Source organism: Pezoporus wallicus, unplaced genomic scaffold (assembly GCF_028554395.1).
Source record: "Pezoporus wallicus isolate ANWC-B61680 ecotype Strahan unplaced genomic scaffold, APGP_CSIRO_Pwel_v1 contig_3952, whole genome shotgun sequence".
In the NCBI taxonomy this organism is placed as follows: Eukaryota; Metazoa; Chordata; class Aves; order Psittaciformes; family Psittacidae; genus Pezoporus; species Pezoporus wallicus.
This window is the reverse complement of record NW_026635034.1, coordinates 7834725-7858798: the sequence shown is the minus strand read 5'-3', so window position 1 is coordinate 7858798 and position 24074 is coordinate 7834725. Positions and strand designations below refer to the sequence as shown.

Below are 24074 nucleotides of genomic sequence, written 5' to 3'. Positions count from 1 at the left end.
CAACCTGCAGCTTCTGAACTGGGAAAAGAGCCATTTAGTCCTTTAGGCAGCCAGAAAAATAAATTATTATAGATCAGACTTTACATTCTTATAAGCAGCAACTTTAATCTTAAGAGGTCAGGTAGCTCTATGCAGACAGCTCACGCAAAGAACCTGTGTCACCTCCTGTAACCCAAATACATTCCTTTAGATGAAGGCCCTCCCTCTACCCACTCACGTGGCACTTGATGAGGGTGAGAAGCTCTCTGCCCTCTCATTCACCTTCCTCTCCCTTGCTGTAGGCTTTGACAACAGCTGAATTTGATAAAAGTGGGAAGAACTTTAAAATCCATATTAACTGTTTGTGTAATTGCAAGAGCGCTTGTCCTGCACAGTTAACTGATAGTGGTTTTCAGACCTGGTGGATGCTTCACCTGCCAAATGTTTTTTGCCTTGTATACTGCTCACGGCCATTTATTGTCACTTAATTAGGTTGAAATTAAGTAAACACATCTGATCCAATTCTCCAAGGTTATGGGCTCACATCTGTGTGTTGGATTGTAGTAACTGGTTGCTTTGCACTGCCTGGGATGTAAATCGTGTGCTTGGTTTGGTGCCTACACAGCGTGTACTGAACTGCATGCTTCTCAGGGAGCCCCCAAGCTGCAGCCAAGCCCAGCTTCACCAGGTACTTCTCCAAAAGAGAAGTTAAATTCTCAGTTCCTTGCAGTCTAAAATAGAGTCATTCACAATACATCTGAATCACGCTCAGTTCATGGTGCTTCTGTTATCCATTATCAGTAAGCTGATGATACTGCTGTGCCTTTTCTTGCCATGTACTCAGTGACATTTGCAGATGAGCTGGCTGGAAATACATCTTGTTGAGGAAGGAACAGTTCACAGAGATGCACTGGTTTTCCAAAAAGTTCAGCTGCAAAAGATTTGAGTCTAGAAAGAATGGAAAGAGAGGAAGAAAAAAAGAAAAAGAAGTCCTTTATTAAAAAATGGAACACCCAAAAGCATTGTTTTCAGTGCAGAGCAGAGTGGGAACCTCTAAAGTTGCTGCAAAATGGAAGTATTTCCTGTTGAACCATTTTGTCCATTTCAGAGACTGGGAGTGTCAGGTCTTAGCTGAAAAACGAACCCAAGTCTTCCCATCTTGACATCAAGGTACACACTCTTTCTTTATCCAGAGCATTGCTCCGGCTCATGTCTATTAATTCACAAGAAGCCATACCATATATTAATAGACAACTTGGACTTCAAAATTATTTTGCAGTAGATTATTTTATTGCCTCATAAACACAGAGCTCCCTTAAATTATCATCAAAGTACATCACCATAAAATTACTGAAGCAATAGAAGAAAAACCTTACAGCATTACTACACCAAATTCTGCTACAAGTATTATGCTGCTTTTCTCTGAAATTCATCGTACTTGCAGGGATCTAACAGCTTTGCCATATTCTTTCACTGATACTGGTAGTCCAAAAGAAGCAATCACACTTTCAGCAAAAGATGATTTAATTTCCATGGGACTTTGGGCTCCAATCTAGTAGGGCCATCTTAACTCTTCTTAGATGCAGCCAGCACTAACTGCTGTTCTTCGCTACTTTGCACCTTAGTGGACATTTATGTCTGAGTAAAGTAGCTGTAATTCATATCTGAGTAAAGCAGGGCTCTTGATTTGGAAGCACTTCCCATGGGTGCAAATGACAAGCCCAAGGCAGCAGCAAATCCAGCCCAGGAGATACAGTTAGTCCATTGCTGGGAGGAGTGGAAATGAGGCTTTGATTATTGTGATCGGTACCGGGCAGGTGTTAAAGGCTGTGTGACACTGCAGGAGAGTAGGGGTTTGCTTTCTCTGAGCCTTGTTTCCCACACTTGGTGTGCAAGATGCCATGCAGGCAGGGAGCCCTGCACACCCCACCTGTGGGAGCATTCCCACTGGGCTTCCTGCACCTCACGTTGTGAAGGGGTTTGGGAACCTCCCAGGTGTGCAGACACAGATGATGTTACGATATGAGCCCTGCAATTCTCAGTAAATAAACTGTTAGAAAATGGCAGTACCAAATTAAATGTCAGTAAAGCTTTTGTTGTTTCAGTTTTATGCAGGGTTTAAGACAGAATCTGCAATGAACTGATTCCTGTATGTTTGCACCAAAATAAAGAGGGAAACATGGCTTATAAATAAGCTTAGCATTAGACCAGTATCTCTTTCAAATTATGACTCACTAACAGAGTTTTACAGAAATTTGATTGCAATTTCACTGCATGGAGGACTCTTTCGCATCTGTTTCACAAATACCCACCTTTTAAATTCTATTTAATTTTTATTGATTTTCCCTGCACTTTCATAAGCAGACATCACACATCTGAGCACACACAAAAATGATTACTTAAGTGATGATTTAAAAATAATGGATGTACATTAGCACATGAATGATTAATTCCTTTTTGTGAGTACAAGCATCCAGGCTATGGCTGAGTAAAATATTGATGGTACAAAGGAAATGAGCTGTTGCTTAATTTAGTTTTGTTCTGGTAATGTGTAACTAATGTTGTTTCCTTCTAGCAGTATGCATTTAGCGACCCTTTTAAATTTTAATACCTAGTCATAGCTAAACTAATAGTTTCATGGGACATATAAGGGGGGATTTTGAAAAGATGCAGATATAGTTTACATGCATTAATTTGAGACACTCTGTAACACATTAATACAAATAGGTGCTACAGAAGAATCTAGATAAAGTCTCCACACACAGGCTGGCATTTCACTAAGAGGCTGAAAAAAAGCCGAGGCTTTTTTTGCACAAGACACATTGAAAGGTGGAGATTTCATTGTCGTATTACTCTCACGAGGCTGTGGCATGTGAATCCCAGTTCATCAAGACCTGATGCTCTTGTGACGCACTTGAGAGTATGAGGATTTGTGAGACTAGTACAAAATGAGAGCAGGACTGCTCTTACCACCTGAATCTTGGGTGCATGTTTACATTAATGGAGGAAAACCTGAGCACTGACATTAACCCTGTGTTGGACTCCTACATCCCTAGACAGAGATACCTCCTTTGTGGCTTCTCACTGTTCCCACAGCTGTTAAGGTGTTTATGGACATTTCTGCTATGACTACAGCATCCTGAAGTGTTTTCCCACATACTTGCTGGGAAATGCCACAGTGGGGAGAAAGGCACTGAAAGACAAGTGCTACTCACATGGTCCTGCCCACACCTTCATTGCCAAGCATGGCAGGCCAGGCTCACCCAGCCAAAACTTAAACTTGGTGCGCAGTCGAGCAGAGCAGTATGAGTTCCAAATGAAGTAGAAGTGTTTTAAGTTACTGTGTAGATGTGGTTGGGCAGCAACACATGTAAAGACACGGGTTATGGTAGAGCATGGCTATAGGCTTTGACGTTCTCTGGTGGGAATACAACCTTGTTACTCAAGGTTGATATACAGACTGAATCACTGGCACTGCCTACCCACTGCCCATCTGTTAGAATGGCACTTTGCCCACCAACGTGGTGACATGCCAGGTTTCATTTGAAGTAGGTGCCTTCTAACAATGGGTTTAGAAAGCAGCCTGTTGAAGACAGCAACTGACACTTCTTTCTTCAATAGGCTATTTTTGGAGTGGGAACACTTGCTGCCAGCAAGTGCAAAGGGCCTAAATCCGCTTCTGTTAGTCAGTTGCAAAAAAAAAAAAAAATCTCATTTGCTACAGTGACAGAAGGTTTGGGCTAAAAAGTAAAGCAATTGCTTCCATTTGCACTTGCTGGCCTCACATGGGTATGTTTATTGTGGCTACTTAATCCCCTTCACTAAACTGCATGGCAATCTGCAGGTGAGAAAGGAAAAGAAGGAAGAGGAACAGTGTGTTGCTTTTGAGACAAGAAAGGGTGCATTTTTGTTTCATTTTAAATCATGATCCTTTGATATTTTCCACTGCTGCAATGGATATTATATGGTAATCCTGCCAGGACATTTTATATGTGAGGAAGAGTTTGAGGGTTGGTTCCCTTGGATGACATTTGACAAATATAGTTCACATTCTTTTCCTTTGGCAACTAAGGGATCTTCCTGCAGTCCCAACAAAAATCAACAGGCTTTCTGTCATCAGGTCTTTCTGAAAGAGTTTTGAAGATCCTAGGGAAAACATGGACTTCGACTCTGACAAAAGTCCAGGAAGGGGTGTAGATCAGAGAGCAAGTTAATACACACAGTTGTCTGGTGACGTTCTGGGTACAGATACATGCCTGAAATGTAGGCAGTGTAAAACCACAGAGCTTTAAGGCAGCCCAGATGGTCAGCAGCCCCAGAAACACATGCACACATGCTGTCCTGATCCTTCTAGGAAGGATTTTCAATCTAAATCGTCAGCCTGACATCAGTGCCATAACATTACTGATTGGCAGGAATGATACATGATCCACCTTGCAGAGAGCTACTCACTTGGGTCTGTAGTAAAGAGTCATATGGCCTAACATCCCTGTTCTGACATGTCCAAAACTCACCTGGCAGTGTGATGTTACAGGAGTCCGACCTTGACCATGGCTCCAACCTGCTCTCAGAATCACCTGGCTGAGCACCGGACAGACTGCTTTCCTTCCCCTCTATTGTCTTCTCCTGATTGCACTCCCCTCTCCACGTCTCTGCCAGGACATAGCGCTGTCCTACCTGGCAGAGCACAGCTAAGCCTGTGCTTCCTGCAGCTGGGTCCCCAAACCACATACAGAGAGCGTTTCTGTATGGTCTGGCTATACGAGGAGGTGGAGACCCTTACACCACTCTCTGGTTTAGTGTTGAGCTCTTGGCCCGATGGACATATATGGCTAATGATGACAGGAGAGAAAGGACCGACTGGGCATTCTCTGCCAGCATGCAGCGCACACACAAAATAAACAACCATTGAGATTCTTCTGAACACAGGAAGTTATTCAGGCAGCCTCTGAAGTACTCAGATAAAATATCCAACTCCGAAACAGCTTTTGATAGGAAAGCTGAGAATAACCTGTAGTTATCTTTGGCTACTGGACAGTAGGGACTTTATTATAAAATTACTTATTTGCTGTAACATGGCTGCTAAAATCCTGGCACCTTCTTATGCAACTAATTAAAAAAGTCAAATCCATAAAAGGAGCTGGAAGACTTTGGTTGGAGCCACAGGTACTGTTTCTTCTACCGCTTCCCAGATGGAGAGCTGCTTTTCATGCCCTCCTGTTACCCAGATAGACACAGGAAAGAGGAGATCTGTAACTAACAGCCACAGCAGCTACAGCTGCATCACTCCAAGCTGCAGAGGGAACAGTGCATGCAGCAGTCTCTGTTTTGCCGAGAATGGAGATGTCACGGCTTACTTTTTTTTTGAGCCACGTCACATGATAGTGTTGGCATTCCTACCTGAGCCTGTTTTCCCAAGTCAAGCACCATCCAGAGGATTTAGCAATAATTTGATGACCTCTGGTTGCTGCTTTGTTGTATATTTTTGCTATGTTAATTCTTCCACTTTCTGCTGCAAACAGGAGATCTTGGGGGGTAGAATAGGTGCCACTGCTAACTTATACTGCCTTGGATCCAAAGTGATTTCTGCACTTTTGACCCCACACACCCCTCTTCTAGGGCAAGCCTCTGCCCTGACAGCTCCTTTGCATGGCTGTTTCCTGCATGACTTGTCACAGACAATGGTATTTCCCCAGACTCCATGGAGCTTTGCATCACTCAAGATTAGTGGGCTGACATGCACAGTCATCAAGCAGCTGGCAGACTGTGATCAGTGAAACAATGTGGGGATGAAATGGGCCACCTATCTCATTGTCACCTACTGTCACCTCAAAGGTGAAAATATGTCTTGCACCCACTAAAGCAAAGTAGGAAGATGTGTCCCAGGATCAGTAATAATGAGTGGCTCTCAGATATGGTGCACCATTTCAAATGGCTGATGGGGAGGAAGGAGTAGCAGTAACTCCAAAGGATCACAGCCACCCGCACTCACTTTTTGTCTCTTTAGTTTTGATAATGTGGTTTATAGAGAATAATAATTATTTGTACTCGCTCACCTTCTGTAAGGGGAATTTTTTCTTCTCCCGAAACAAGCAAAGCACAGAACAGAGAAGTGCAAACCTTTCATGGATGGCTTTGTTACAGCTACTCAGTAGAAAGGATTTTGCAGCCCACAGCTAGCACACAAAAGGAACGCTGAAGTACACCAAAGCTAGAAGTCATTTTTTTAAACAAGATGTATTATTAGATAAGGCCATAAGTGTTGAAAAACATAATTAAAGGTACCTACCTTTGTCTCAAGTACAAAATATCCTAGGCTGAAGTCAGACACTGAGATGTCAAGGGGCATACACTGAACAGAAACTCAAGTTAACATGTCAAAGGCAGCAACTCCTGTCATTACTGATTGTGTGTGGGCTATGAACTTTCTGTATTTGTCACAGGGGTAAAAGTAAACAGTTTTATCACCTTTCTTCAAACCTAGAATGAGAATCTACCCTCTTGCTAGATTAGGAATGCACTGGAGAAATGTGGTAAGAATCTATTTCAGAGTTCAAGGAGATACAAATTTACACACAGTTTGTTTACCTTTCTATTCTTAGTGATTACTGGTATTAGCTATTTTCTACGCACCCTCCCTCCACCAGTCATGAATAATGTCTGTCTGACCCTTTACAACTGTTTTACTGTCACCCAAATGAGGCAGGTTTTTGGCTCCTGAGCCAGTGCTAGGCTGGACAGCTGCTTAGCTGTGACAGCCCAAGGAGCTACCTCAGGCTTGCCCAAGGGAGATTCAGACTGTGCTAAATTACATTCTTAGAGTCTTATTTAAGGCCGTAATCCATGGAGTTATATTTGGTGGGACAGTAAAGGAGCAAGGTTTATGTGTGTCTGTGGATGTGTCTGTGTGAGTCTCCATGTGCACGCATGCCTAATAGCTAGTTTCTGTAATACTAAAACCAGCAGGACTATAAAATGTCATCAGCTGGTACCTGTGGACTCACCTTTGTGTAGGATGTGGTTGTTGGTATATGAAGCCAAGCTGATTCATGTTTGATTTTATGGGCTCTGGAATGAGTAATGTGATACTAATCTATAGATAACTAATCTGCTGGTATTTATAACCAGTGAGCAATTGCCTCACCCCTTAACTGCAGGTTTTGAGATGTGACAGTTACAGTAGATAGTAGCTTTACAGTAGCTCTGAGCTGTTTGGGAACCAGTTTGATTTGCTAAATTTCTAAGGGAACATTTGATTTATGTGAAAGAAAATGTCAGCCTTGTCTTTGGTCATTCTTACTGATAGGGAGAAATTTTCCTTCTGGGCTGGGACATAAAACACAAGTCTGAACCCAGTGAAGTAAATAAAAAGGTAAAATTATCATCTGTTCCCATCCTACATTATCTTGTAATTTACACATAAATAACAGTGAAATAATAGCATGTTTTCAGGCCTGCTCCTGTTCTGAAGGTCACTGGGTCTCCATAGGACAAGGGGGACTCGTCACACAGAATCAATTACAGGATTAGGTAATCCCCTAAAATGGGACTGAAAAGTGATTTTGCGTAACAGAAGTTGCTATATATAATACAAATAGATAACATTAAGTGTCTTGTCATCTTGTGATTATATGCCATGAACACAGATTTGTTCCTAATACATCTTTTCATCTGTCTATGCCTGAAAAAGGCAGCACATTTTACAAGTTGTGAGGAAAAGTGTAGGTAAGCACTGTGGATGGTGTAGATGAGCACTGCAGAGCAGCACTATGACAAATGAAATTTTGGAAATTAAAATTGTAGGCTGTGAGGAAGATCACCTATTAATCTTGGAACTATGTCATTAAGTCTAATTACAGTATTTTGTTGATACTAGCTTAGATGTTTGAAATGAATTCCCTATCAAAAGATAGGGGATGAAATACACCTAACTGAAAAGTACAGAAAATGGAGTTTTCTTGCTTGCAATGATGCCTGTAGACTTTTAAGGTGCCGAGGACAGTTAGTAACACCTACCACTCTATACTTGGCCTCAAAAGGCAGCATGGCAAAGCCTTCAGCTTGGCTTTTCTGTTCCCAGCTCGCTGCCCTGTACAGCTGTCCCTCTCTGAGATTTTTTTTTTACAGGGTTATTATTTTGCAAGGACCAGGAATTAATCACACTTTACTGCTGCCATGATCTTTGCAGGAAAGTGCCATGACCAGAACTGTTGGCCTGAAAGAGCTGGCTTTTCCAAGTTAAGCCTGATGGGAAGCTTGCAGGCAGGAAAGACCAGTTTTATAAGACTGTGCCCAGTTATGTTTCTTGCTTGACTCCCTTTTATTAGCTTTGACATAAAGTCATCCAGATGTCACTCTAAGTGCATTTCAAGTAGTAAAATACACAGGACAACACATTACAAACATTGTGTCCATGTCTGCTGATGCAGAGTTGTCTCTGCCAGCCCCACAGCCTCAGCAGAGGAGTTTCTGGCCTTCCATGCGTCAGGTTCATCTGTGCAGGATCACACGTGGTCCCTGCTGGCTGACCCACACAGCGCACTGCCAAAGCATAAAGAAACATATTTGTTTTCCTATTATTTTTATTAATTATTGGTACATTTCCTTTACCTCCCCAGGGTGGATGGGGGAACTGGAGAGGCAGCATACTGAATTTCAGTCAGACTTTTGCCTAAGTAAAAATTGAGAGCATCTATTAGATTTATCACTTAAATATTCAATATATAGTGTTCTGAATGCTTTTCATGGTAAACTGATGTCAGATGATCGTGGGTAGGCATGGAACAGCAGTGTGGACCCATTTCTTACACCAGCTGGAAAGATGAATGACAACAGTGAAAGCATATGCACTGCTGGCCCTATACAGAACCAGGATAAAGTTGCCAAGTTCAGATGCACAGCCCATCACTGTTAGCAGAAAATTATCACTATGCCTTCAAGTGACAGGCATACAACCTGAGATATCTACACATCCCTCTAAATAAGGAGGCAGATTGGAAAGATATAAAAAAGAGAGAACAATGATGTTAAATGGAAGTTTTGACAGTCAGAAATACTTTTAAACCAACCCTTAATAAAGTACCCAAGAAGATGGTAAAAGAAAGTGTTGAAACTGTTTTACATCTTGCTATACTTTACAAAATACTAATTGCTTAAAAGCTCCTCCTATAACTTTCTGACAACTGACAAGAGTGAAAAAGGGGTTTCACATCACTTAGAAAATATGAGAAAAATATTTTCTTTCCTTTAGGCATTATAAAGAACTAGACTTATGCGCTACTTGAATTGGATGCTATTTACAAGGATAAAATGATGATGTCTTTTCTTAAACTTACCACTCTTTATACAGTACTTGACTTATAACCAATTATTTGCCTGTATCAACACAGCACAGGCTTGTTTTATTAGCAGCTTGCTATTTTTAGCCTATTGGTGTAAATCATGAGTGACAGTGTTCTGAAATGTCTCACTTCTAACTTGCGTTGATACTGACACAAGCTCAGAGAAGGAAAATGGTTGGTTCAGTTTTATTGCTTCACCAGCCAAACACTGGGATTTTCACCTGTATTTCCCCAGGCAACAAGGTTTAGGGTGATTGAACAGGGATAGGATCTCAATGCACTCCAAGCAGATTAAAGACCCATCTTCTTGAGATCTAAATCATGGGGTATTGGGTGAATAAGCGGCTACAAATAGGGCAGGGCAGTAACTACAGTAAGGGTTCATGGAGACTGGATGCTAAAGCGAGGAACAGTAGGCATCCGTCTCACAGAGGTGAGCATTAGAAAACACGTAACTCTGCACTGTGCTTGCTAACAGTGGAATACCGTAATGAGCTATCCACTTCAGCTTACGTGGATTTAAGGCTGTTCTGGTGATGAGCTGTGAAGCATTATAGCTTGAGCTTCCTATTTTCTACAGTTTTGTTCTTAGAAATCCAAAGGAGAGAATTCTTCACCAATCAATAGGGATGAAAAGCCTGTTTTTCTTGGAAATTGTTCTACATTTATTCACATGCTGTACTGCCTGCCCTACCCCGTGCAATGGCTCCCTGGATAGTGACAAGGCACGAAGGCACATAAAACCAGAGCTGTATGAAAATAACTTTTCTGGGTTGTTAATAGAAACTAGTATTATCAAGCAGACTAATATTTACCCCTGCAATGGGAGCATTACTCATTGAATAGCACCTCAAATTGTCCAACTAATTTTATCCGCTCGTAATGAATGATTTGTATTCTCTTTTATTATCAAACATAATTACAGTCAAGGTAAGTCATAACATCTGCACTTTGCAACTTAGATTGAAAGACAGCAAATGTAAAAACTGTGCATGTCTACTTAATCAGAAAATGTACTTCTGATCATATTAATCGCCTACCAGTTCCTCTGTACAGTGCCATGCAGTGGGCAGAGGCCTGTATGCACTGGTGAAATGTGGTGCTTTCTGGAGGAAAAGAAAAGGAGGGAGGAAGAAAATATTTAGCTAAAATATAACTTAGCTATAGTTTAGGCTATAACATCATCATATTCTGGCACTGCTGTGATTTGACCATCCTTCTGTAACTGACATTTGCTGTTTATATTGGAAATGACACAGCTTAAATGAATACATCCTCAAAATGTAAGTTTCCCATTTCATTCAGAAACCATCGTGTCCCTGCGTTACTGTGCTGAGTCACTGATTCAGCTCTGGCTCAAGCAGAGGGAAACCACCAATACCATTTTCTTCAGCACTTAGCATTTCCTAGGGATGCACCTGTGGAGCAAACTTTCCTGGGCGACAGTGCTCTGATGGTGGCTTCCCAAGAGTGCAAACTGCCCTGGACTGTGTGCGCTTGCACTTTCTTACCAAATTACATGCTGAAATAGTGATTTCAAGGAATGCTTCTCCTTGCTGGAATCAGTTCAGCCTTGGTTATAAACCCAATGGAGGCATTCAAGGCGAATGAAATGTCTGGTTTAAACACATATTAGTTTAGTATTATCTGTATTTAAATGAAGCAAAACCTCAATTTGTTGTTCTAACAGATGGTGGTTCTTTATATGTAAATTTTGAATATTTTGCTTACATTTTCAAATTCATGAATGAGTTGTTGCTTAAGTCTGTAAAACACTCAGAGGGTGAAAAGTCCTTTAGGCAAGAGGAATAATCCATAAAATATACCTAGGAGATGGGGAGTAAGTGCTCTCATTACCCTCCCATACACAGGGACAGTCTCATCGGAGCCAGAGCAGGTCCTCTTGGGCTAACAGTCCATTTTATTGTGCCTCTGTACTTTCAGATTCTGCTGATGTGTTTCTTTTACAAATCAATCATTCTAGGAGTAATTAACATTTAAAAGCCAGGTTTATTTTAATTCCATTAGTATTTTTTTGACAAGAAACGTGTTGGCAGAATCCAAAGGTTAAGAGTTACAAAGAAGAACAAGTTTTAGGATAAATGAAAGTTAAGGCCTAAAATAGCCTGACAATAGCCCATTAATCTGCACACTATTGACACAATAGTGGTCTGTTGTGTCAATGAGGATTTAAGAAGCTTTGCAGCACATGTTCCTGATAGTTTATCATATCAATAGGAGCTTGCATATATTTGTTTAAAAACCTGTGGCTGTGTAATTCCCTGACTGCGCACATATTTTAGGTGCACATACTTTAAATCCTTACATAAAGTGGTTTCTAGCCATGCAGCACATTTTGAAAGTATAATAAACTACCATATTTAAGCGTAGACACAGGATATTAGTCTCGGCTATACCAAAATCCGCTGAAATGCTGTACTTCAAACTGAAACCCTTTGCCCCAGAGGAATGCGATCTGATTCTGAACATTGTGTCATCTGCCTAATTGAAGCAGAAGGAGATTTAAACCATATTAATCTCTCATCCTGATATATGGAAGCCTTGAGACAGCTTGTGGCTGGGATGTATAGCAGGGAAGAAAGGTCCTTTCCCACAAGCAGCCCCTCTCCGGGCAGAGGGAAGCGTGCAGCCACAGCCCAAGCAGATGCCACAGGCTGAGTGCTTCCCATGCCCCCGCTGCAGGGATAACCAAGCAGCATTGCCGAGGAATTTCTACATGCCAGTCACAAAACGGATGTATCGAATGAAAAGATGGGTGCCTCTTCTGGGGCTGCAGTTCCTCTGGCTGGCACCACCACGAGGCATTTAAAAACCCAAGAAGCAAATCCCACATTTTCACTGCACTGGCACGGGCAGCTTGCACCGAGGTACCCGCACCCTCCACAAATCCACACGGCAGCAGGGCTACTCCCGGTGTTTGACTCCCAGAGGAGAGGCCAAGAAGCTGTTCCCGGAACCAAACGAATCCTTTTCTCTGAGGGACTCCTGAGCTTTTTGTCCTCAGGTTGCAATTTGATTCCTAACCAAGCGAGCAGTCCCGATCGCAGCATTTTCACGCACTCTGCAGATTTTGATGGTTTTCAGATGAGGCCTGCTCCTGAGAAACTACTGTCCTTGCACCTTGAACCAGGCAGCAGCTCCTGGGGTGCAGCACAGCCGCGCTGTGTCTGCTGCGAGGAAGCCCATAACGATCTCGCCTTTAGCCTGTCACCACCAGGAAACATCAGAGGGAGACAGCCAAGGGACTGACTTGCCAAAAACGTCCAATTCCCATGGCTGAGGGATTCTGTTGGCACCATCTCTAAAGAGAATTTACTATGGGCCAAACCCTGGCGCCCTTGCTCAGATGAATCAGTTCTCAAGAGGCAATGCTCCCGCGGTGAGTGGTGCTGGTATGGGCTAAAAACTGGCCAGAGCAGCCCAAATCCCTGCTCGGGAGCACCGAGTGCAGGGCAGGAGGGACCTGCCCAGGGACCTGTGGGAGACAGGCAGTGCAGAGCTGAGGGACTGCATGTGACTGACAAGAGATGGCTCCCCAGCAAAAATTCTACTTGGAATTATTCCCATTTCCCATAAAACAAGCACGGATGATACAGTTTGGCGAGGAATCCTTTTTCTTGCAGGGGCATCCAAAATATTTCGTGGCACTTTAAGCCTTAATTAATTTATCTTTCATGTGAAGATAAATGAATTAGTGACAGCTATTTCCTGCACTTCATTTCTGGGATTAAACCTTTTGTTTCTGGACTATCTGGGGGGATGTTGGGCAGGCATTTAAAAGATGTCATTTCAAGGACACCCCTCACCACCACCACCACCCGCGAAGTACTCGGCTGCAAAATTGATTCTCATTAGCCTGCAGAATTGCACTGCTCGCAATGACTTCGTCTTTCCAAGTAGAAATGAACATTATCAAGTAACGAAGGCGGCGCCGGTGATGAACAACCCAAACCGCCTCCCCGTGGCTTCGCCCCAGCGGTGTACCTCCGCACCCACGGGCGCGGGGCCGGGGACAACTTTACCGCCGTGCTCCGGGAGGGGGAAAACTACGGGGGAAGTTTGCCCGAGCTCCGCACCCGGTGCTGCCCGTGGCGGGGCAGGGAATAAAGGAGGGGGCCGGAGCGGTGCTGGTGGCCCCCGCCCCGCCATGGTGCGGCTCAACACGGAGCTCCGCTGCCTCCCGCGGGTGCGGTGCGAGCCGAGCGGGGGCCGCGGCAGCGGGAGCCGAAAAGTTGGCAGCGGCAGTGGCGCGGAGCGGGCGCGGTGTTTGCGCGGAGGCGGAGGGCGGAGCGGGGCCGGGCGCGGCGGGACGGAGAGGGGCGGGCGGGAATAAGCACATTAAAGGGAGGGGAGGGGCGGCCGGGGGGCGGGCTCTGCGGGGTGCGTCTCCCCGCGCTGGCTCGGCCCCGAGCGAAGAGCCGGGATGGGGCTCCCGGCGGGGTACAGCGGGCGGAGGAGGCGGCCCCGCCGGCGGGCGGCGGCCGTGGGCAGCGGTGCGGCGGCAGGTACGCGGGGCCGCGGCGGGTGCGCGGCGGCGCTGCCGAGCGAAGCTGGCGGCCGCGGTGGGAGCCAGCGCTGGCCCGAGAGGGGGGAGCTGAAGCGGAGCTGTTCGGTTTATACCCGAAGAAGCCGCCCTGGGGCACTTGGGGTGAGTTTGGGCTGGCGCTGGGTCGGGGGCTGAGCTGGCTCGGTCCTGGGGGTCGGCGGCGGTGCGGGCGCTCAGCGAGGTGTGATTTATGGGTTCCACGGCAGGCTCCGGGCGCTGGGAGGCAGAGGGAGCTGTGTTTCAAGCTCCCCATCAATTATGGATAGAAACAAATACTCGAGTCGGTTCTGAATTACCCCTGTGCAGAGGCAGGGATCGCTCCGCTCCGTCCTCTCTCCTCCCGGTGACAACAATGTTCAGGTGTGGAGAGGGGAAACTTTTTTTTTTCAGGGGGGGGAGGGAGGGCGGGCGTTTCAGCACCGCAGAAACAGATACAGCTGCTCTGAGGGAGTAATTAGAAAGGGTTTAAAGCCTTCTTTATTATTTATAAGCGCTGGATGGAAATGAAAGGTCACACCGATATTTCTAGGTGGATATTATGCCTGTGTTTTAAAGAGCTGTGGGGGTTTTTTATGTTTTTCATTGTGTTTCATTTTGCAAGTTGAAAAATGCTATTAAGTATGCTTTAGGTCGATGTATTGAAAATACTGTAGTTCCGGTGGATATCCCCCTTGTTAGCATTAATACAGCTAGTCTCAAATTAAAGGGTGTGTGTGTGTGTGTGCCAGTCTTTGAGTTGTTTCTTCTTGTCAAGACTGCCTATATCGCAGGCTTTTGTGAGTAATTTGAGCAAAAATCAGCCCTCAGTGTGTAGAGTCGTTTGTATTTATGTGTGTGTGTGGCTCAGAATACATTTACTTTTGAGCATAGCAGCAGCAATGATGGTTCATAATGCTCACATATGTGGCACTTGCTGTACAGATGGTATTGTAGCTTATCCGTGTACACACATGCTTCACACATAATGTGCAGGAATTACAGCAAACTTCCTCAAAAATACTGTTTGGTGCTCTGTAAACGTGTGGCATTTTTTCCCCTGATTATTTCCTTTGGCAGAAAACATGTCTTTATTGGGATACCTTTGCATTCTAAGTAGTTAGTCTTTCCTTAATAACGTTTATGAATTCACTTAAATATTATTTGACGGAACAGCTTTCTACTGTCTGAGAAGCTTTTACTGCTGGTCTGTTGCTCTCACATACAAATACTTTCACAGAGAATTTTCTGAGGTGCTCTCCTTTCTCCAAGTCCAACAGGAAGCTCATTGTAAAGCTTTGCAATCACTTTTGTTGCAAAAGAGAATAGGTGTTTTCCCTGCTTTGTTCACACTATGAAATTCTGTGCACCTCTAAAGTCTGCTTAAGTTACTAGTCAGTAAATTAACCTATATGTAATCATCTTTAATGTAGAAAGTGGCAGGCGTGTTTTGTTATGTTGGCAGATACTGTATAAACATTTACTCTGGCTTAGATAAATACAAATTGCCAGCTGAGTGCTCTGATTTCTATATCATCATGAACTTCAATGCTTTTCATATTAACTAATATAGAGCTCAGTTGTTTTAAAAACAGGAAGAGAAAGTTTGTAGCAGGAATTTATTAGCATTCTGAATTATGAAGCTCAGATTTGTCTTCAAAAGGACAGCCAAAGGAGTATAACCCAGAGGCTCTAAACAGGTTTATTTAATCAGCTTCTCACTTCCATCTGCACTTTTAGTTACAGTGAACAGCTACCTTCCTCATATCCTGCAGTCTGTCACTATCTGCTCTCCTCTATGGTAGAGATGCAATGAAGATAACATCATTTTCTAAACGTGCTTTGTGTGATGCAGGAGTGTGTGCCAGGAATACAGTGATGGTCTTGTCAAAGCTCTACAAACCAGCTGTGTGGCTGCAGGCTCCCCCCAGCCTGTCCTGCCCTTTGAGCTGGACCATCCGAACGCTTCTACTTCCCCTGTATGGCTGGTCTGAGCCGATATTAGAGCAGGTACTTTAGCCCTTGGAGCCACCGTAACTTTGATGTAGGTTTATGAAGAACACACATTTAGATAGAATGCTTAATTATACATGCAATTAATTCTGACTAAATTGGTCTTTGATCGAATGGGTCCTGTCAGGAGATGTGTGAAGGTAGAGAAACATATGTCACAGAAGCTCTCACTTCAAAGCGTACGTTAGGCATTTGTAATAACTTATCTTCTTGCCTTGTCTTTTTGCAGTTGGGCTCGCACAGATTGCAGCTCTTGATTTCTATGCATTTTAAGTTCTTTTTAAAACATTGCACTTAACATAGGATTTGACATCCCCTGACGTTGGAGAAGCCCAGTTAGCTAGCCAGAACCCGTGCAGAAATGTTGAAATGGTTCAGTTATGCTTCCTTCTGAAAAGAAAAAGAGAAATCTGAAGTCAAGTGGAGATCATGTGTGAATATGGTCAGTTTTCATTAAGTGTCATGACAGAGGGTGTCTCAGTTTTTAGTCTGTAAGACGAAAGAAATGGTTACATCAACAGCTTCTGTGCATGTATAAGCTTATGTTGAGTTTTTTTACATTGCGGTCTGATATTTTTCAAGGAATACACTGTGCTTTGCTTACTGACCAGAGGAGGTGGCAGTAGACTTCATACCTGTGTATTAAACATATCTATAATTCCAGTTTGAGAAAATCATATGTCTATCCATTGGATGAAGTAGCAGTTTGCTCCACAAGTAATTAAGAGAGGTTGGAAGGCATTTTACTTGCATTGGGTATTACAAGTTATTTTCAGTCTTAGCAGCTCTGTATGTAATTAAAACAGTTCAAATGCTGCTTTCGTCAAAACTGCTGTTAGAACAGATGATCTCTTTCCTTACGCATCAGATAAGCTACTGAAGTTACCGTTAAAATCCATCTAAGCCATTTTATTAAGTTGTTACTTGTTCTGTGAATAGCTGCCAGCCTCGAGTTCAGGCAAAAGTAGGTTCTGATTTGTTCCCATGTCACAAGGAAGAGGTGTGCAGTGGAAATCGTGTTGCTGCCCTTCCGATGCTGTTTTCCGGAGCTCTGTGTGTTGTCTGCTGTAGCCCCCTTTCCCTCACCGTTGCTTGACAGTAATTACAGTACAGCTAATATCAGAAGTTGACTCAGTTTATTCAAACAGGAAGACTGTTGAATTGTCCTGCTTCCAAAGTCAAATGTTTGTGTTAACCACAGAGATCAAATCTGTAGTGCACATATATAACACATGAGGAGTGTTTATTTCCCTAACTTTTCTATTCCATTCTGCTTTTGTTAACTAACCCAGATTAGCATTTTAACAACCCTGAAGTGAACTTCTGCCATTCTCCCTGCTTGGACAGTGTGTGTAGACCATCCATCATGCTGTCCCTGGCCACAACAGGCTACTGGCTCCATAACCATTTGGAGCTACACAGAAACCATCCGACTGTGAACAGCACAGCTGGCTACAGCAATTTTTTCTTCCACGCCACTGGCAGCATTGTCTGGCTATGGTAACTAAAGTTAACATCCAGAACGTGAAGTTTCCTTAGTTCTGGCACCCCAGCCCCACTGCAGCTCAGTGGGCACACCTGCACAAGGGCTACAAAATGGCTGTGAGGAGGAGGAGGGAGGCCAGACTCCTATGCAAGGCTCCAGTTTGGAGTTAGCAACCTGTTGTTTGGAGGGGGGTTGCATTAACTCCATACATACTGGAAAGGGAGTAAGTTACTAGTTGCGCCCTGTGCTCTTTCAGCTTTCAGATCTGGGTGTGCTTTGGGAGCCGCCAGTGAAAGAAACAGAACTTGCTGCTTTAACTGAGACATGCAAACTGCCAGGGAGCACAGAAAGAAATGGAGAGTTTCGGCTGTGTATTTCACACATTCTTGTAGAAGCCTTTTTAGTTCCACAACGGAAACCATGTGATTTCACAGGATCTGTGCCCAGACTCTAATACTTGCTACAGATGCTTTCCTTGGTTTGTTTTGCAGATCTATGAATGCAGTAGGAAAGAAGTTGTTGCAGGATTTATTGTTTTAAATCTGATGTGTGCTGTGGATGGCAGGTAACCAGCAGGTGAACGTGCTTGTGCCTCTGTGCTAATTTTATTTATTGAGATTTTTGCATAATCTAACTAAATTGGCCTACCATGGCTGTGTGTCATGTGTGAGCCACAGCCTTCTTGCTAGAAGAGAACTCTTGCTTTCAAGAGCAAAGGAGGTCAAGAGGTGTTGCCAGGCAGGCAGGGGCTGGGTGGAAGTGGAGGAGCAGAGCAGTGGTGGCGAAGAGGAGGAGCAAGGAGCTCAAGCAAGCAACTGACATTTGTTCTGTCCAGAACGGTTACAAACCTTGTAAATGAAATCAGTCCCTGGACAGCTTTGATTTATATTCTTGCACAGCAGATTGGCCTTGGTCTGCCTGACCTTGATAACATTACAGAGGTCGTATTTGCACACAGATACTCTTGCAAAAAGCTTTGTTGTTGCTGTTATTTTTTTAACTGTTGCATCTAAGAGCCAAATTGCAGCCCAGGTTTCTAATTCAATAGGCACTGGATAAACACAGAACAGAAAGGATGGATCCCGTTTCCCACAGTGGATGGTTTAAGAGAAGAGACAGCAGATGGGTACAGTCAGTCAGTGGCCTCTAGACGCAGGAGTCCGCGTTGGCCTGCATAATCAGCAGCCGTGTTAGCACGCAAGTGCCTAAACATAGCTGAGCTGCGTGTGTTGGGGAAAGGGGCACACACGCTTGTAGGCATCAGAGGCAAAGAAGAGCTTTGAAGAGGGCTTGGGATAAGAATGAGGAGTTAATTGGCAGATGCGTGCTGGGGGGCTCTTCAAGTGCACGAGGGACAGCTGGGAAGCAAGCACAGAGGTGCTCGTTTGGAAAGGTAACAAGTGAGCAATGGGGACTAGCATCACAGACTGGCTGCCCACCAGAGGTGGGAGTGAAACCTCACAAGAGACGAAAGGTAATCAGCTGGTCACTCAGCTCAGCTATTACTGCAATAATAGGCTTTTCTTGATGTGAGCCACATAGTTCATCTCTCTTGTGCCAAATGGTCGTGACAGCTGGGTCTCTTGCTTTCCCAGTAAGGTAAGCAGTAAGCTCACATCTCTGTTGGGTGGGACCTTCCTCGGAGCTTTATTGTGGTACAAAACAAAAGGTATTGCCCTCCAATGCTGCTGGCATGCTTCCTAAGGATGTTGATAGCTGCTGGGGGTGGACAGGCAGTGGGGCAGCTACAGCACCAGCAGAAAGTGTTGCTGCTATTTCTGTGTCTGTATCATGACAGATGCACTTTGGGGTCAAAAGAAAATTCTCACGCTTGTATTTCAAGCCCTTGTCTAGATATCCCTCCACTTGGGTACTCCCTTCCCATGCTGTGTGAACGCTTGTGTCCTGTCAGGCTGCCTAACCATCCTGTCTTGGGAGACTACAGAGAAGAAGAATATGTATTTAACTTACAGAAGCCTTAGTGTATAGTTAAGCCTAGAGTATTAAAATTTTAGATGGTGTCTGAATGTAGCTGTGAGTCTGCCTGTTAGTGTAATGGGAATTAAACAAAAAAAGGGCTATAAACAGTCTGCGTGTTCGCCGAGTGATGCAGCACGCTTGTGTTAAATATCTGTGTCCTGCCTGATGGGTCAGGGAAGTGCAGGGCCCTCTGGAACCAACTTGAACCAGCCAGGCTGCAAGGCAGGAGAGGGCTCTTTGGCTTTCCAACAGTTGTCCAAGAGCCAGCATTGGCACCCCTCGCAAATATAGCTCTTTTGTGTATTGCTACTGGAGATGAGTGCTGAAGAGAAGGGTAAGGATAACAGAGAAAAAGCAGTGGTGTGAAAGCAGTGAACAGGGTGTGAACAATGTCCCCAGGTGTCTCATGAAAGGAGTAATAAGGGAAGGGGGGAATCATCTTGCAGAGTTGAATGGTTTCTTTCAGTTTGCAAACTTCTGCTCTCAGTGATGGTTTCTTTGACCCAGCACGTGTTTGTCAAAGATTGACAGTGAAAAGCAGGTAATGTTTTGCTCAGTAAATCATATTTTCTTCATAAAACAAATGCTGTGTAGATATTTTTAGCATTATGTAGATTTTTCTTCCTTAATGATAACTTCAGACAAAAATAATCAAATCCCATGCTTTGGGGATTAATTTGATTCCCTGCAAGGGTATGGGTAGGATTTTTTTTTCTACTTGTGTACCACTGTGCAGGTTTTACTGCAAGTGGATTACGGCTTTTCCTCCCCCTAAAGTATCAGGGTTTCATCCTCGCCAAAGATATAACAAGCACTGCTCATGAGTGAGCAACGGTCTTACATGGCAAACTGTGCCAACGCAAAGCTAAATGTATTTGGTGCAGCTGTAGAGGAAAAATAGACCTGCAGACATACATAGTGTGGGGATCTGATATGATTATTTAACCACATTCTTACACTGGCCCAGTATTACTGGTGATAACACGAGGATTTAGGAAACTGTGCAATTGTACTGTGGTTCTCGGGAGGCTGGTATGGAGGAGAGAATGGGACAAGCTGTAATGTAAAGCTGTACGTCTTGTTCCCTGATTTGCCACAGATTCCCTTGTGACCTTGATTCAAGCACTTGCAGTCCATATGTTACTGAGTTGAACTATTTTTTACTTCTAAACATCTGATCCATGGCTTTTCTGTGGCTCGCTGGTCATAATGCCACAAGTATGGTGATGCGCATACTGCCCTGCCTTGCAGGGTGAATGTTATCAGGAGATGATGTAGGGAAGGGAGAGCTGATGTCCGACTGGTGGCTGGATGCCGGTCCAGACAACTTTCTGGAACACACGGACCAGTGTGGGCTCCGCAGATCGCATTTGGCCTGTGAAAAGTAGGCAGATCTGTGGTGCAGCACAGGGACCTGCCCAAGACTGAGACCCAGAGCAGGATAGCTGGGGTTTCACATTGCACCAATCCTGCTTCCAACCCCAAAGTGGTAACAACATGGGTATAATTTACCTAACTGCATTTGCATCAGTTCCGGAACTTCAGCAGACTGTAGGATAAGGAATCAGCTGGATCAAATCCTGCACTAATACATCTGATGTTTAACTAAATTAAAGTTTCCACCACTACCCCAGAGCGTGAAGCCAGCTGCTCCCAGAAGACCCTAAGGACGGGCACCTCTCTCAAGGCATACATCTGCCCCTCCAACTGTCCCCAGGGTCTTGCAGCATGAGCACCAATGTTTCTTCTGTCCCCTGTGAGTATGTATATACATACATTTACAAATACACACTTGGAGACTACAAAAGCAGCAAATGTAATAATGTGATCCAACTGTTCAGTGCTAGGCTAGAAAGAAGTGTTTTTCTGCCATTATGTGAAAATTTAGCGTGACTGGAACAGAGTCTGCATTTGATTAGGCAATTTAAGAAATGTTAGAGACTTCATACTGTAGGGCAGTGCTGCAAAACAATTGCTCGGAACATGTTCTAAAATTGGTTTGCCTTCACCAGATTTCCATGTGTTTCTGCACGACATCGCAAATAAAAATATGAGCAGTCACGTGGCGAGCGACTGTGCTTTGGTATTATGGTAAATAAAAGCAGCAGTTTAAACAATTATTCCAAATCCTGAGTAGCCTTTGAGATGAAAGAACACAAAACTCTCCTTCTGTTTACTTTTCAGCATGGGAAAAACATTTGATAACACATCCTTTCACTGGCATAGTTAATCTTTAATGCTTAACGAGATAATAGTAATTGTTAACTTTGAGCTCAGGCATCCTCCAGGTTTTCATGCCTGCATTTTGTACATGTAATTGATTGTGCCCAGGAAAGTGGCAGAGCACATGCTTTGCATATACAAGTAGGTGGCTGGGTGGCCGGCTAGCAGATTTGTCTGTGCAGAAAAACTAAGACTAGTTAAAAACATGTTGTTCCACAGTCTCTATAGGCAGTATTCTTGTGGGCAAGGCTGGCTGACTGTTCCAGTTCCCAGAATGGCATACTGATAATACTAGCGCAGTGCTTAAGATGCTCTGATGTGTTCCTTGCCAGTTGATAGTCTTCCCCTGTCTCTCCCCTCACATTTTCCAGCAGCCATTTACTTTCTCTTTGAAGTGAAAGCAGGGGCAATGTGGCAGCCTTTACCCTAGCAGCAGCACTCAAGCCAGCAAGCCCCATGCTCCAGCAAGGCACTGCACTGAGATGCTGGAGGGATGTTTATAGCAGGAGAGAGCAGTGGGTGGGAAGAAAGGATGCTTTCTGGAGTGAGGTTGACAGCAGTGTTGTCTAGGGCACAGCCTTTTGAATAGCAGATGTGCCCTGTCCACCGTATAGATACCTTTTTATTCCTTCAACTGTCCTGCTTGTTAGGGTGTATTCTTTCCCACCCCCCAAGCCTCCCTTCTATTTCAAAACATCCCATTCACTTCATCCTGTAGGCAAACCCTGACCTCCTGGGCCTCAGCCAGGTCTAAAATGGGCAGTGCTTATCTCAGGGATCAGGGTTGGAACACTGCTCAAGGGAAAGGGTGCTTTCTCCACTGCTAGGAGACAGCAGGGCCCGCAGACGGGAGACCCGGGGTGCTGCCAGCAGCTCACCATGTCTGTGGCGTCAGTTGGACTTGTGCAAGTTGTGTCCAAGACCTTCATTATGCCCTCGCCTGCACATTCTGGTTTATACCTGTCCTAGAGCTGCCTTATCAGATGATGCCTAATCATGCTGAAATGAGTGGCAGTTTTGCTATGTAAATCATGGACTGCAGGATTGCAGGAAGAATACTTGGTTACTTCACTTATGGCATTCACCCATCTTTGTAGCTAACCCTCCTTGAGGGAGGAGAAGGTCATACTTTGGACTAGGTTTTAGGCTTTTGTTTGGCTCTTTCCTAACCTACATCTAAGCATATATGTACTACTGCGCATAATTAGATCTCTGCCATCATGGCTTAGGAGTTCTCTCTCATTTTCAGGATAAAAGTATTTTGGACTAAAAATCATTGTTGAAAGAAAGACCCCTCTGGCACAGCTGTGAGCTGGAGCATGCAGGAGTTCACCCTGATGAGGTACATCTGCTCAACCCAGCAGGGTGGCATGGCTTTCCTTGCACTGGGTCAGGGCAGGACCTCGTGCTGCCTGTGGCCAGGAATTAGCAAAGGGTCAGTGCTGGGAGTATAGAACAAACCCTGCACCAGTCCTTGGACATTTCCACATATAAAGTTAGTATTTGCTAGGGCCGTCTCAGTTGGGCATGAGCAGTTTGAATTAATAAAATGCAGGCTTGCTAAAATGGTGAATCCAGAGCACTGCTTATGTTAAACTTCCTTGCACCGATAGCTCAACCCTGGCAAACTTTCAAGGGGAGCATGTGCTGCAGGGGCTTTGTAAAACAGAACAGATTTGACCACGGATGTGGCTGAAATCAAAGGTTGGCTTCGGCTGGAGGACTTCTGTGTCTCCCTGGTAAGGGAAGGTAGTTAACATTCACTTTCAAAAGTTAACTTAAAATAAACATAATTGAAGCAATCACAGTTTCCTCAGCATTTTATTTCCTTTCCTGCTGAAACTACCTTGTGCTCCAGTAAATTTTTGATCACAGTAGAATTTAGCCTTCAAAGTGCATCTAATCAGCCGCTAAACACTTGCATCATTAAAAATCACCCTATCCATTTTGCAGGCGTTCTGTCAGCTTGTTCTAGAGCAAGAGGGGTGCTGAAAGGCTGCAAACAACTGAAGTGTAGCTAGCAGTGCCATAAGCCAATTAAGATGAAATCTGTGATATTCAGTGGTAGGGTTTCATCACTTTAATATTAAACTATCTTTTTTTGCTTAGGCATAGATCAAGAGGTGTTAATGCAGAATCCTTAGAAGAAGTCAAGTATTATCTTAAAAAAACAGACCTGTTATTTGCACTTTCATGCTCAATTAATATCATGGCTCCAAATATCCTGTGTGTTTTCTTCAGAGCTGCAGATTTTAAAGTTGTTTCAGAAAGAAAGGATGGCTGTGTACCTCTTAGAATCATAGAATAGTTAGGGTTGGAAAGGACCTTAAGATCATCAAGTTCAACCCCCCTGCCATGGGCAGGGACACTTCACACTAAACCATGTCACCCAAGGCTTCGTATCTCTTGGTGCATAAATTTGAGTGTACCTTTATAGGACAGAAGCAGTTCTTAGAGCATCATTTTGTATGAATAAATAGGTCATTTCTAAAAGGGAGTGCAAGAATTA

At 44.1% G+C, this 24074-nt stretch overlaps 1 protein-coding gene across 11 annotated transcripts in view; it reads left to right on the top strand.

Annotated features, from left to right (window-relative positions):
• Positions 1–24074, top strand: part of SEMA6D (semaphorin 6D) — a 217847-nt gene that overhangs the window by 174986 nt on the left and 18787 nt on the right. Inside the window, exon 1 of one of the 11 annotated variants that reach the window (XM_057397238.1) lies at positions 13724–13846. The exons of 8 other annotated variants lie outside the window; for them this stretch is intronic. The gene's annotated coding sequence lies outside the window, so the exon portion shown is untranslated. Of the gene's footprint in view, positions 1–13723; positions 13990–17907; positions 17928–24074 lie in introns of those variants that run through there. 2 more of the 11 variants (XM_057397220.1, XM_057397242.1) reach the window with 2 other exon arrangements.